The sequence below is a fragment of the Brachionichthys hirsutus genome, chromosome 12 (assembly GCF_040956055.1).
Source record: "Brachionichthys hirsutus isolate HB-005 chromosome 12, CSIRO-AGI_Bhir_v1, whole genome shotgun sequence".
Taxonomy (NCBI): domain Eukaryota; kingdom Metazoa; phylum Chordata; class Actinopteri; order Lophiiformes; family Brachionichthyidae; genus Brachionichthys; species Brachionichthys hirsutus.
In genome coordinates, this window is record NC_090908.1 from 10,461,092 (window position 1) to 10,474,148 (window position 13,057).

A 13,057-nucleotide genomic window follows, 5' to 3' on the forward strand; every position below is an offset into this window, starting at 1 on the left:
AATGGATGCTTATGTAATAACAAGCAGGTGTATAAAGTTTCTGTGAAGTAGTTGAGGCATCGAAGCAGGGCTAATTTGGACCCAAAGTGTGACTCAAGCTAAAGTTGATTCTTGTCCAACATATAAAACAATTAAAAGCCTGGAGGCCTTCCCATGGCTAAAATCAACATTAATTCAATATAATTTCCTTAATTGTATTTAATTATACATCAATGGGCAAAAAAGGGAGAGGAACTTTGTAAACAGTCTATCCTCTGTTTACAGACATTTCTTATCGGGGGTGTGGGTGCAGGGACGAAACATCTCATTTGTTTGGTTTGGGTCCTGAAAACCTAAGCCAGTTTGTGCACGTTATAAACCATCAACTCTGCAGGAGTAAACACGTTACATTGTTTTTGGGACGTTTTACTACCAGAAGCTTCTCTACTTGTCTTTGTTCCATTGCTTGGCAGTCATGTGGTGATAATCTACAATAATAATAATAATATTTATTGTCTGAAAGGGGGTTTCCAGATGACTAAAGAGATAAGGAGGTATACAAAACATCACTTCTAATTTCTGTTTATTGTAGCAACGGCTACGGATACCCCACAACAACAAATAGTAATAGTCAGCGGGAATTAAATAACATATGCAAGCAGTACTATATCTCCGCATCTCCCTTTCCAGAAAATAGATGACAGACACTCTAATTACCGCTTATGCCCATTTTAACAGAGGATACACACTTCACTCATGGCAGCGGTTCCTCACAATCGCAGGAAGACTCTTTAGTGCTTGTGGGCCATTTCAGTCGTCGTGGGCAACCTGGGTCATTTCCATTTAGCCTTTTCTGCAGTCTGTCACATTAGCAGACATCCTGAGTATTTGGCTCCACAAACACACAGCCTCTTCCCCTTTTCTCCGCTCCACTCAAAGAAATTGTGTTAATTGCCCAACATTCCAGCCTGGACTTGCTGAATGACAGCGCTCAATCAAGGAAACTTTGTTTTTGTCCTCGTGAAAGTGTGGGAAGGAAATAGCTGAAATCATCAAATCATTGAAAAATAACAAAAGTCCGGGTCCGGATGGTCTTAGTGGAGAGTTCTATAAAGCCCGGCCATTTACAGACGGGGATTTCATCAAGAACTGTATGCTTAAATATACCCAGAAAAAAAGCAACTCTTTTTAAACGTGAGCCTGAGCAGAAACACCAACTGCAGAGCGAATAGACCAGTTGTCCATCAATTTAAAAGAGCAGCTTGACTATATGCGGCCATTTTAACATTTATCAATGAGCATTCGATCAGTCCGGCCCTCGGCTGGGAGCTACATTTTTTATTTGGCCCTCCGTCCATTTGACTTTGACCCCCCTGATCTAGGAGGATGCAGACATGTATTGGAAAATTAATTCAACCAGACCAAACAGGGTTTATTGCAGGAAGACAAGGCTCAAACAATACCAGAAGGGAATTAAATGTCCAATCTACTGCTAGGAAATCCATCCATCCTGCGATGCTTCTCTCGCTGGACGCGGAGAAGGCGTTTGACAGGGTGGACTGGATATTCCTAAATCACACATTAAAGGAGTTTGGTTTTGGTTCTACTTTCATCAACTGGATCAATACTCTGAACAAAGATCCGGTGTCGAGAATACGTGTAAACGGTCACTGCTCCGATTTTTTCCACATAAAGAGAGGGGTACGACAGGGCAGCCCAACAGCTCCAATTCTCTTTGCTTTAAGTATTGAACCCTTGGCAGAATGGATCAGAACAAATAAACAAATAGAGGGAATACAGGATCAAGGGGGTTTAGAACATAAAATAGCCTTATTTGCAGACGATATACTTATATTAAAAACCCACTGTCTTCTATTCCTCCTCTAATGCAGTGTCTGGGAAAATTCGGTGACATTTCGGGTTACAAAATAAATGAAGGAAAACCTGAATCTGAAGTGTCTGAATCAGTGGACACTGGCCCAGCCAGCTGAACACACAGGCAAAATTTAGGTGGCCAAAAGAGGGGTTCAGGTACCTAGGGGGTGATCCTAACACAAGAATCCTCAAGACTGTATAAAGCAAACCATGTCAAGCTCTTGTCTCAGGTCAAAAAGGATTCGGAGAGGTGGCAACTATTACCCCTTTCTATAATTGGTTGAGTTGAAACGATAAGGATGAATGTGCTCCCAAGGTTTCTATTTATTTTTCAATCCCTCCCAGTCACAGTGCCAAACAGCACTTTCAAATTAGTGGATAGGCTTATCTCAAACTTCATCCGACCCAGGGTGAGACTAAAAGTTCTAAAATCTTCCAAGGAAAGGGGTGGCCTAGCCTTCCCAAATTTAAAGGGATACTACTGGGCGGCCCAGCTCAAGGCTCTGGTTTCATGGACCGGGATGGATACAGACACAAAGTGTCTGTCAAAGTTTCATATGGAGCAAGGTTCGGTCCCAGATAGATCAATATCAGCATTGTTCGTCATGGACACAAAAAGCGACAAAAACTGAAAATACAGAATGAGTGGGTTAAATTTACTCTAGGTGTGTGGGAAAAGATAAGAAAACAATTAAGATTGCCCCTTGCCTTGTCAAGGGCATCCAAAATAACAGCCATAGCAGAATTTTTACCAGCAAGATTAGACAGTGGCTTCAACAGGTGGGCTGATAAGGGCTTGATAACAATAAATCAAAGGTTTATGGGGATGCATCTGAAATCATTCTCACAGATTCAAACTGAGTTTGGCCTGCCTAGTGGTGATCTATTCCGATTCTTCCAACTACATCATTATTTAGAGAAACATGCCGAATTTGGAAGAGTTAGACAACAACCAGAACACTTTGAACAATATTGAATAGAAGTAGTGGAGAGCAAAAAGGTGTTGATAAAGATAATTTCTAATCTGTACAAAATTATTCAAGCAGAACAGGAAGATAACACATTGGATTTGAAAAACAAATGGGAATTAGAACTCAACACAGTAATTGAAGATTCAGATTGGGAAGATTCATGGGGGGGATTGGCACAGGTGTCTCAGCAGTCCAAACTGGAAGGAATTTAGCTGGAAGTTAAGAATGAGATTTTTTAAAACCCCCAATCAATGCACAGTGCACAGTGAATCTTGATTGTTCCAACACACAAGCAAGATTTGTTGTTTCGTTGACTTGGCCACAAATGCAGAACATAAAAATAATCCAAAATGGATTAGTAAAGACTAAATATTAGATGGAATTTCCTTAATTTTGGGATACTTAGCTTCACAGACTTTATTAGCAAATTATGTTCCGGTGCCACCTGCTGTTCTGGAGTGTGGATAACAATGCTTTTTGGTCGATTTTGAATGGAAAAAAAATGCAATAATATGCACTTTGCAGAAGTAACAAGTAACATCCAAAAAGTACATTTACTTAAGTACAGTTCTTAAGTAAATGTACTTTTTTACTGACCACCTCTGCAGGTGGCACACATATAGATACAGTTACATAGAAGAAGTACTGAAAGAAGAATGGGCAGTGCTTTGAATATTACTGAAGGATCAAGCACCTTGAAGAAAAAAAAGGTCAATCTAATCCATTGGTACAGTCAGCATGATATATTGCATTTGACCAACTATGATAATAAGGCCATTCAGTAAGCCATTATGAATTAATGAACAGTATAATTATTTCACACAATATGTGCTCAATTAATCGGAATTCTGTATTGCAAAGCATTGAAAGAAGAGATCCTAGATTATAGAGCAGTTTGAAAATGTCAATAACATCAATGGAGCTTCAAAATGTATTCCGCAATATCTTGGTTGATTATTGACCGACATTTATAGAATTTGACACAGTTGTGTAGGTTGGGGATCTCTATCTTACAACCAAATATCGTCCAGATCAAATCCAGAAACGTTTGTTAATTTTAGCGTTGAAAACCATTATTTACGGATTTAAAAAGAACAAAGCCACAGCCCTGGAATTTGAGAGGAACATCAAAGCCAACTTCACCTGGGAGGATATACTGCATTAAAGATCAAAGATCCTTTGATGGTTTCATCTTGGCAGGCCACCATTTCTTATATAAATGCTGAACCTGTCCAACTGAAAATGTTGAAAACATCATATACTCGTCCAATGATGACCAACACAAGCCCACACAATAAGCTAATGAAGCGTGAAATTAAGACGATGGGACCACAAAAGGGTGAGAAGCCCTCTCCAGTCAATTACCTGAAGAAGCACTCAAAGGAGTTCAAGTTACCTGATGTGGCATTGTCTCCAAGAGTGTTAGACCCTCTTGCCACCAGGAAACCACCTGTTCCCAAACATACGGACATCACACCTATAATTCACAAAGATAAGAACTTTTTGGAGATAGCCAAAGACCAGGTTTTGGCAACAGCAAAGCCACCTGCAATTACGGCCAAATATACTACGATGAAGAGTTATGGGAAAGTCCCTCAGTACCTGCTAAGGCACAATGAAAGGCTGTTTGGGATGAAGGAGGAACAGGGCACTTCTGAAACCATCACCGCCAGAGAAAAACTAAGGGAGCTCCGTGTTGTTCCCAGACCTGTTGTGCAGCCCAATAAGTATGATACGGGGACGATGGGACAAATAACAGAGAGGCTCTCTCCAGCCAACTACCTGAAGAAGCACTCAAAGGAGTTCAAGTTACCTGAGGTGACATTGTCTCCAAGAGTCTTAGACCCCCTTGCCATCAGAAAACCACCTGTTCCCAAACATATGGACATCACACCTATAATTCACAAAGAGAAGAACTTTGTGAAGGCAGCCCAAGAACAGGTTTTGGCAACAGCAAAGCCACCTGCAATTACTGCCAAATATACTACGATGAAGAGTTATGGGAAAGTCCCTCAGTACCTGCTAAGGCACAATGAAAGGCTGTTTGGGATGAAGGAGGAACAGGGCACTTCTGAAAACATCACCGCCAGAGAAAAACTGAGGGAGATCCGTGTTGTTCCCAGACCTGTTGTGCAGCCCAATAAGTATGATACGGGGACGATGGGACAAATAACAGAGAGGCTCTCTCCAGCCAACTACCTGAAGAAGCACTCAAAAGAGTTCAAGTTACCTGAGGTGACATTGTCTCCAAGAGTCTTAGACCCCCTTGCCATCAGAAAACCACCTGTTCCCAAACATACAGACATCACACCTATAATTCACAAAGAGAAGAACTTTGTGAAGGCAGCCCAAGAACAGGTTTTGGCAACAACAAAGCCGTCACTTGCAATTACGACCAAATATACTAAGATGAAGGATTATGGGGAAGTCCCTCAGTACCTGCTAAGGCACAAGGAAAGGCTGTTTGGGATGGACCAGCCGACTCCTGAGAGCAGTGCTGGAGAACGGCCTTCTTTTAGTAAAGTGATAAAAGTAATCGAGAAAACGTCTAAATACCCCGTAATCACCACCACAAAAAAACTGAGGGATATCAGTGTTGTGCCCAGAATAACCTACATGCCACGCACCAGTTTGCAGCATGTACGTCTCCCTCCTATTGAGCAGCCCAAGACGTATAATACGGGGACAATGGGACGAATAACAGCGAAGCCTTCTCCAGCCAACCACCTGAAGAAGCACGCAAAGGAGTTCGAGTTACCTGAGGTGGCATCGTCTCCAAGAGTCCGGAAACCACCTGTTCCCAAGCGCACGGACATCAAACCTCTGATAATTCACAAAGAGAAGAATTTTGTGAAGGCAGCCCAAGAAGAGGTTTTAGTGCCCAGAATATCCGACATACCACGCAACAATTTGCGGCCTGTACGTCTCCCTCCTATTGAGCAGCCCAACAACCTGATTGCTAAACGTATGCACATCACACCTCGCAAAAAAAAGATAGACTTTGTGAGTATGGCCGGATTTGCTCGGAAAACAGCAAAGAAGATTGTTCCTGAGAAGACACATCTCCCTCCTATTGAGCAGCCCAAGAAGTATGGTACGGGGACGATGGGACAAATAACAGAGAAGCCCTCTCTAGCCAAAAACCTGCTGATTGCTAAAAGTATGCACATCACACCTCGCAAAAAAAAGATAGACTTTGTGAGTATGGCCGGATTTGCTCGGAAAACAGCAAAGAAGATTGTTCCTGAGAAGACACATCTCCCTCCTATTGAGCAGCCCAAGAAGTATGGTACGGGGACGATGGGACAAATAACAGAGAAGCCCTCTCTAGCCAAAAACCTGCTGATTGCTAAAAGTATGCACATCACACCTCGCAAAAAAAAGATAGACTTTGTGAGTATGGCCGGATTTGCTCGGAAAACAGCAAAGAAGATTGTTCCTGAGAAGACACATCTCCCTCCTATTGAGCAGCCCAAGAAGTATGGTACGGGGACGATGGGACAAATAACAGAGAAGCCCTCTCCAGCCAAAAACCTGCTGATTGCTAAAAGTATGCACATCACACCTCGCAAAAAAAAGATAGACTTTGTGAGTATGGCCGGATTTGCTCGGAAAACAGCAAAGAAGATTGTTCCTGAGAAGACACATCTCCCTCCTATTGAGCAGCCCAAGAAGTATGGTACGGGGACGATGGGACAAATAACAGAGAAGCCCTCTCCAGCCAAAAACCTGCTGATTGCTAAAAGTATGCACATCACACCTCGCAAAAAAAAGATAGACTTTGTGAGTATGGCCGGATTTGCTCGGAAAACAGCAAAGAAGACAAAGGGTGATGGGAAAGTCCCTGCAAGCATGCTACAGAACGCAGACCAGCGAATTGAGACAAGCCAGTCTCTGCTCATAGAGGAGACAGCTCTTGGGATGACAGTGGATGATCCACTGTCCTCTCCCGTTCTTGAGATGACAATGGATGATCCACTGTCCTCTCCCGTTCTTGGGATGACAGTGGAAGATCCACTGTCCTCTCCCGTTCTTGATATGACAGTGGATGATCCACTGTCCTCTCAAGACCAGTCTCCCCTGTCTCCCCTCCCCCAAGACCTTCGTGAATCATAGGGGTTTTAGAACTGGTCTTAGTGACCCATCACCCATTGGGGGCAGACCCTGTTGACAAAAAACAATGTCAATGTCAGACGTCACTTTAAACGAGGCACACGATCCTGTGTCTTCCCGTGTGTTATGTCAGCTCCCTTGTGTAAGGGTTTTCTAAACCCCTCTTCCGGTTCTTGTTCTCATTGTGGGTGCGTGTTATTGAGCGCTGAGATTCCACCATGTTTCTTGTAGGTGCCTCATGGCAGAATGAAGACGCTTCCTGCTTTGTCACACGTCATTCCCGTCCCCCTGAAGGCGGGATTTTTCCCCAGCCAATCTAAGCACATGTATAAACATGGACCTGTTGTACCCTCTGCTCTTCTCTCGGCCTCAGTGGGAATACAGAAACAATTCAATTTCAATTTAGCATAATTAGCTGTCAAATGGTACAACATGGAGCTGGACATGACTACCGTAATTGCTGAACCATTATGCGCACCTGTAAAAAAGCCCCACCCACTGAATTTTAAAAAAATATTTATTTTGTACAAAAATAAGCCGCACATATTCGTAAACTGCAGGTGTCTACCGGTACATTGAAACAAATGATATTTAACGGAACATGGCTCGTAACGATATCCGCAGCAGGTCTCCAAGGTGAACAGCCTCTGGCATGTTAGATCAAGGGAAGTCGGCAAATCAGATCCGTAACTTCGGGATAAGGATTGGCTCTAGGGGCTGGGTCGGTCGGGCTGGGGTGCAAAGCGGGGCTGGGCTCGAGCCGCGGCTGGGGGAGCAGTCGCCCCGTCATCCTCCCCTCTCCGTCCGTCGGAGGCTGCGCGGCGCGCGCGCCTGCCTGGCGGGGTGTCCCCGTCCCCCTTGCCCCCGTGCCCCTCATCCTCCGTCCGAGGGAGCGTGGTGCGGCAGGGGTGGGGACGGCCCGGGAGGTCGAGGGGGCAGGTTCCTTCCCCGCGGGCCGGCACGTCCGACGCCGCGTAGCGGATGGCGGACAGGCGGCGGGGACCGGATACGGCGGTCCGGCGGCGGCGACTCTGGACGCGCGCCGGGCCCTTCTCGCGGATCTCCCCAGCTACGCGCAAGCGGGGCTTTCCCTCCAGGCGGGTGGGCGTTAATTTCGTAACGTAAATAAATAGGCTTTAACGAAACACGAAAGTGGGAAAATATACGTAAATTTGCCGCATCGTTGCATAAACCGCAAGGTTCAAAATATTGAAAAAAAGTAGCGGCTTGTACACCGGGAATTACGGTACTCAATATTTATGGTCACTCTCAAAAAATGAAAAAAAATGTACCATGGTCAGTGTAGGGAATTTCCGTATTTAGATGGGATTCCACAACGTAATTACATGCCGACACCACTAGGAACGCACTACATTTAGTTTTTATGTAATGTAGGGTTTTCCCAAACCCTCTTCCGGTTCTTTGTTCTCCTTCGTGGGCACGTAGTAAATGAGGAGGACGTAGGTAAAGATTAAAATATTTATATAACAAACAGATCAGTACAAATTGGTTTAGATTATCAGCGCTGAGGTTCGATCATGTTCCTTATGTGCGTCTCAAGTCCGAACAAAGGGCCGCCCTCTGTTTCCGTGTGTACATATCCATGGGCCCATCCCCTGAGCGGGTGGGGCCCGCCCCAGCCAATCTTACCCCCTGTTATTCAGCGTCATTATGTGTCGTCACCAATGAGACGTTCAAGTGTTATCAGTGATAATAATACTGTTGTGATGTCGGCGTGGAATCACGTCGTGGAATCCCATCTAATACGGGAATTCCCTACAGTAATGACTGATTTCAATTGAACGCATCACAGCAGTGATGTCACACAACACAGATAAACATGGGCTTAGATTGGCTGGGGCGGGACCCCCACCTGGAGGGGGCCGGACTCATGGACATAGAAGACACGGACGCGGAGAGCGGCCCTTTGTTCGGACCTGAGACAGACACACGAAACAGGATCGAACCTCAGCGCTGATATCCGAACTAATTGTACTGATCTGTTAATTATATAAATGTCTTAATCTTAACCCACATTCTCCTCATTGAATACGCACCCACGATGGAGAACAAGAACCGGAAGAGGGTTTGGTAGAACCCTACATCAGCCTCTTGACCATGGTACTATGGTCTAGATATATCGTCCTGAGACCCAGCCCATTGACATGCGTCCTCTGTAATGGACAAATGTCCATTAAAGAGGACATGCTAATGGACTGAGTCTCAGGAGGAGATATATATATATATATATTTTCAGAGGACAGCATGATTCGAATATCCAAAAGATGCAAGACTCCCCCCCCCCCCCCCCTTCCACACACACACACTTCCATGGTGTTTCCCGAGGAAAGTGAAAGTGTTCCCCTCACCCATAATAAACTCAGAGGGCGCGAGCCAACAGCAAGACTCTCAGATATCCACACCTGTCTAGACTGTGATCCTCAGGACGCCCCCCGCCCAGCTTGGACGCCAGGAAACAGGTCAAAGAGTCAGGCTCCTGTCTTTCCTGTTATGTGATGACCGCCGTGCAATGCCTGAAATAGCCTGTTCTTTCAACCCATGTAACTCTAGCATGCAGGCTGACATGGAAAAAGTAATGAAATTTTAAAGAAACGGACAATAAATCAATGCAAATGTAGACACAGACGTCAGGACTGAACGTACCATCCTGCCAGAATCATGAGCACAAATGTGAGACCAAAGCTATGCTAACCATTCTCCACTGTAATAAAGTAGTGTTTTTTATTTTTTATTTGTTGCTGTACTGACTGAAACAAGAAACTCCAACACCATCTCCAAAGTTAGCCCCTGTTCTCTCTCAGGTCTACCCATAGCTCGGGATTACATTCCTTAAATCCCACTTGTCCGAACTGCTGATGGCAATTTTCCGAGATGCCTTAAAGGTAAACACCTTTTTTTCAGCTGGTTTCCAGCGCAGTCGGCCATTCTCCTACACACATACACAAGAGCAGCTATCAGTGCCAGGACAGGCTAAATACTTGCACTGAGCTAAGGTCCTCCCCTTGTCCCCATTTCCTCTGTTGTCATGGAGGGGTGCCGGATGGAGGCGATTAGATAGCGACGAGCGCACGGGATTGGCGCCTTCTCATCCTGTGGAGGGTGCTTGGTGTGGCGCAGGGATGGGTCAAGCTTCAATTGTTGTTAGCATTGTACTGTGCGTCTTTGTGTGTGTGTGTGTGGTGCCCTTGATGGAGAGCTCGTCCATTAACACTGTAAGCCATTAATGCAGGAATGCAATCACCCATGTTGCTGCGGTGCATTTTTATGATGGCGTATGAGTCAGAATAAGATATAAAAAAAAAGATTTTGATGGAGCATCCTGTAAAGAAGTATAAAGGAGGGGATGCTGTAATTGCCTTCCCGCTGTTCTTTGTGCAGGGTACAAATGCTTCACCTCTTGAGGCTAAGTGTAGGCGACAGCGTCTTAAAGCAGGCTCAATATTCCTGGTCACGTTAAAGCGAGATTAGCCTTCAGCATATTTCCTTTTTTTTTTTTTTTTGCAAAGGAACTATTTGGAGATTTATTTAAGCTAACTAGAAAAGCATTCGGAGACCACAGACCACAGTCTCTCTATATTGTGATTTACGCCAAGAATGATTCAGAATTCGGAATACTTTATTAATCCCAAAGGGAAATGTCCCTATATTTATCTTATCTATATTCTTAGATTCCTTAACCATGAAAAAAAAAACTGTTAGCAATTGGATTCACATTGATATCATTATTAGTTTAGAAGTTATTCACAAAAAGCACACTTTCAGAAATGGTGGATTCTTCTTGATCTAGATCTTTTGAAGATACAACAAATCCATTTGTCCACTACTAATTCCACAGCATCTTGGTAAAGGACGGCAAAAACAGAACCTCACTTTGTGGAGTAATAAGAGAGACATTATTCTATTAAATTGTTTTTTGGGGAAAATGTACCCCGATTTCTACTGGGTCTGTTTCCTCAGGAATTAAAGATAGAACTAGGGAATACGGTACGACACAGAATGGGAAATTACTGAGGAAACACAGAGGCAGAAGCTGATTAGGTGAGATGTGTAACAGGTGCGTCTCTCGTTTAGTTCATCATGCCTCCGCAGCTGTGCATGAGCTGTGCATATCCACCCGCAGCAAAAGTCACCATAGCAACCCCCACAAGCGGGGTTTAATGTTCAAATGTAAGATTATTTTTCCCTGACCTCATTCTGGATCTGATCCTACATGATGCTGCATGACAGATCCCTTTATGAAGCTCCATTGACTGCAATGTTACCGAAAATATCCAAGTGATCCAGAATTCAGGATCTCTTCTGGATCACCAAAATTTAATAAACTGTTCCTGGTCAGCTTCCCAACATTTGCTGAAAATTTCCTCAAGATCCGTCCTGACCTGTTCGAGTCGTCTTGCTCAGTCCAACCAACACAGGTGAAAAAACAACCTCCTCGGCGGAGGTAATAATGTTAGCAAAAAAATATCAATGGCAGCTGGAAGCCACGCTTGAAACTCCTCACGTCAGCTCTCGCTTGTTGGAGGCAGAGGAATTATAATTGGACAAAATGGGATAGAGCGGGGGGGGTGGAAATGTGTCTTTAGCCTTGTGGTGTTCTCTACAACAGTTAACGGCGGTTCCAGAATGAAATGCTTGAACTGATCCCAGAGCAGCCTGTGTAACAACAGCAGCATTAGGAGCTCTCCTGCCCTTGTCGTTATCAATCGCCGTCAATCGTTGCCATCTCTTTGTGAATGTGCACTCATGGCCGAGCAGCAGTTCTGGGGTCTGTGAATAGATGGCGTTAGCCAAGCTGCAATGACAAACGTATATTATTCACGCAGAATCTAGCAGGCCTGTGCCCAGAATTCTTCTAAATACTAGTATCTGTATACTAGATACTTCTTATCTTATCTTCTGATACTAGAAAAGCACTCGGAGAGCACATTGATTTAGACTTCTACAAATTAATGTATCCATGGGTGGAATTCAGTTGGGCCTGCAGCTTTCTTGATTGGTTCACTGCATGTTCCTGGATTAAAATATAATTTCAGCATGGATGAATACGCGAATTATTTAATACAATAAAGGTTAGATCTTTACTGAACACATTCTAGTGACATTTAAGATGCTCATAACTGCGTTTAGCTTCTAACAGGCTGCAAGACTGACCCCCCCCCCCCCTCACAGTAAAGTAGATTCGATAATTCAGATGAGGCTCCTGAATGACATTCAAGTAAAGCTTATTTGTTCCTCCTGACACTGACTTTGGGGACTCTTGTGCCAGAGCAGCATTACAAAAAACCCATCCACAGAGCCACAGAGCAGCAGCCAATCATCTCACATTACGCTCGTAATGATCCTGCAGAAACTCATTCTGTAAAGCCACGCTAAATATCCGTCTGCTCAGCGTCGGTTCCTTCCGCGCTTGAACGTCGAGGCTCAATTATTTATTCCACAAAGAAACTGCCTGCTAAGCTAAATGAATGGCGCGGAGCTCCAGCCTGCGAGCACGCGGCACACAACGATCAGCCAGGGCTACGAAAAACTGTCAAAACCTTTAAAGTGCCGTGTGTTTGTGTGTGGATATACACGCACAGTCAAAAAAAAGAGAGAGAGAGAGAGGGAAACAGCAGCTGCTGGGACTGTACAAGCTCTTTAGGGAAACACGAGAACACACAAATGCACAAATCTAAATGTTACATACAGGATTTCCTCCGTCTGAATTCGCCCTTTACCTCAAACATTTTGCTCGTTTGTAGAATCGAGCGGTTCAAATGGTCATGGCTGCATTAAACAAATAAAATCCATCAGAGATCAAATGATTTGACATTTAGTTCAAAGTGTGCACATTTTGAATCGCGTATCTCAAACACATCGTCGAAAGTCTGTCAAGCAAAGAAAGAAAAGTGGCCAGCGGACACAGCAAGGGGCGCTACAAGCGCCTGGCTGGAATGCCCAATCCGTTTCCCAGTCCTCCCATTTCAAAACCGCCGGAAAAGAACATTCCATACTCTGACGTGAGACTGCACCTTTATGGTTGTACTCATAAATACTGTAACATAGGTTATATAAATCATGTACACACGCTCACACATTCAACGCATCCGAATTTAGGA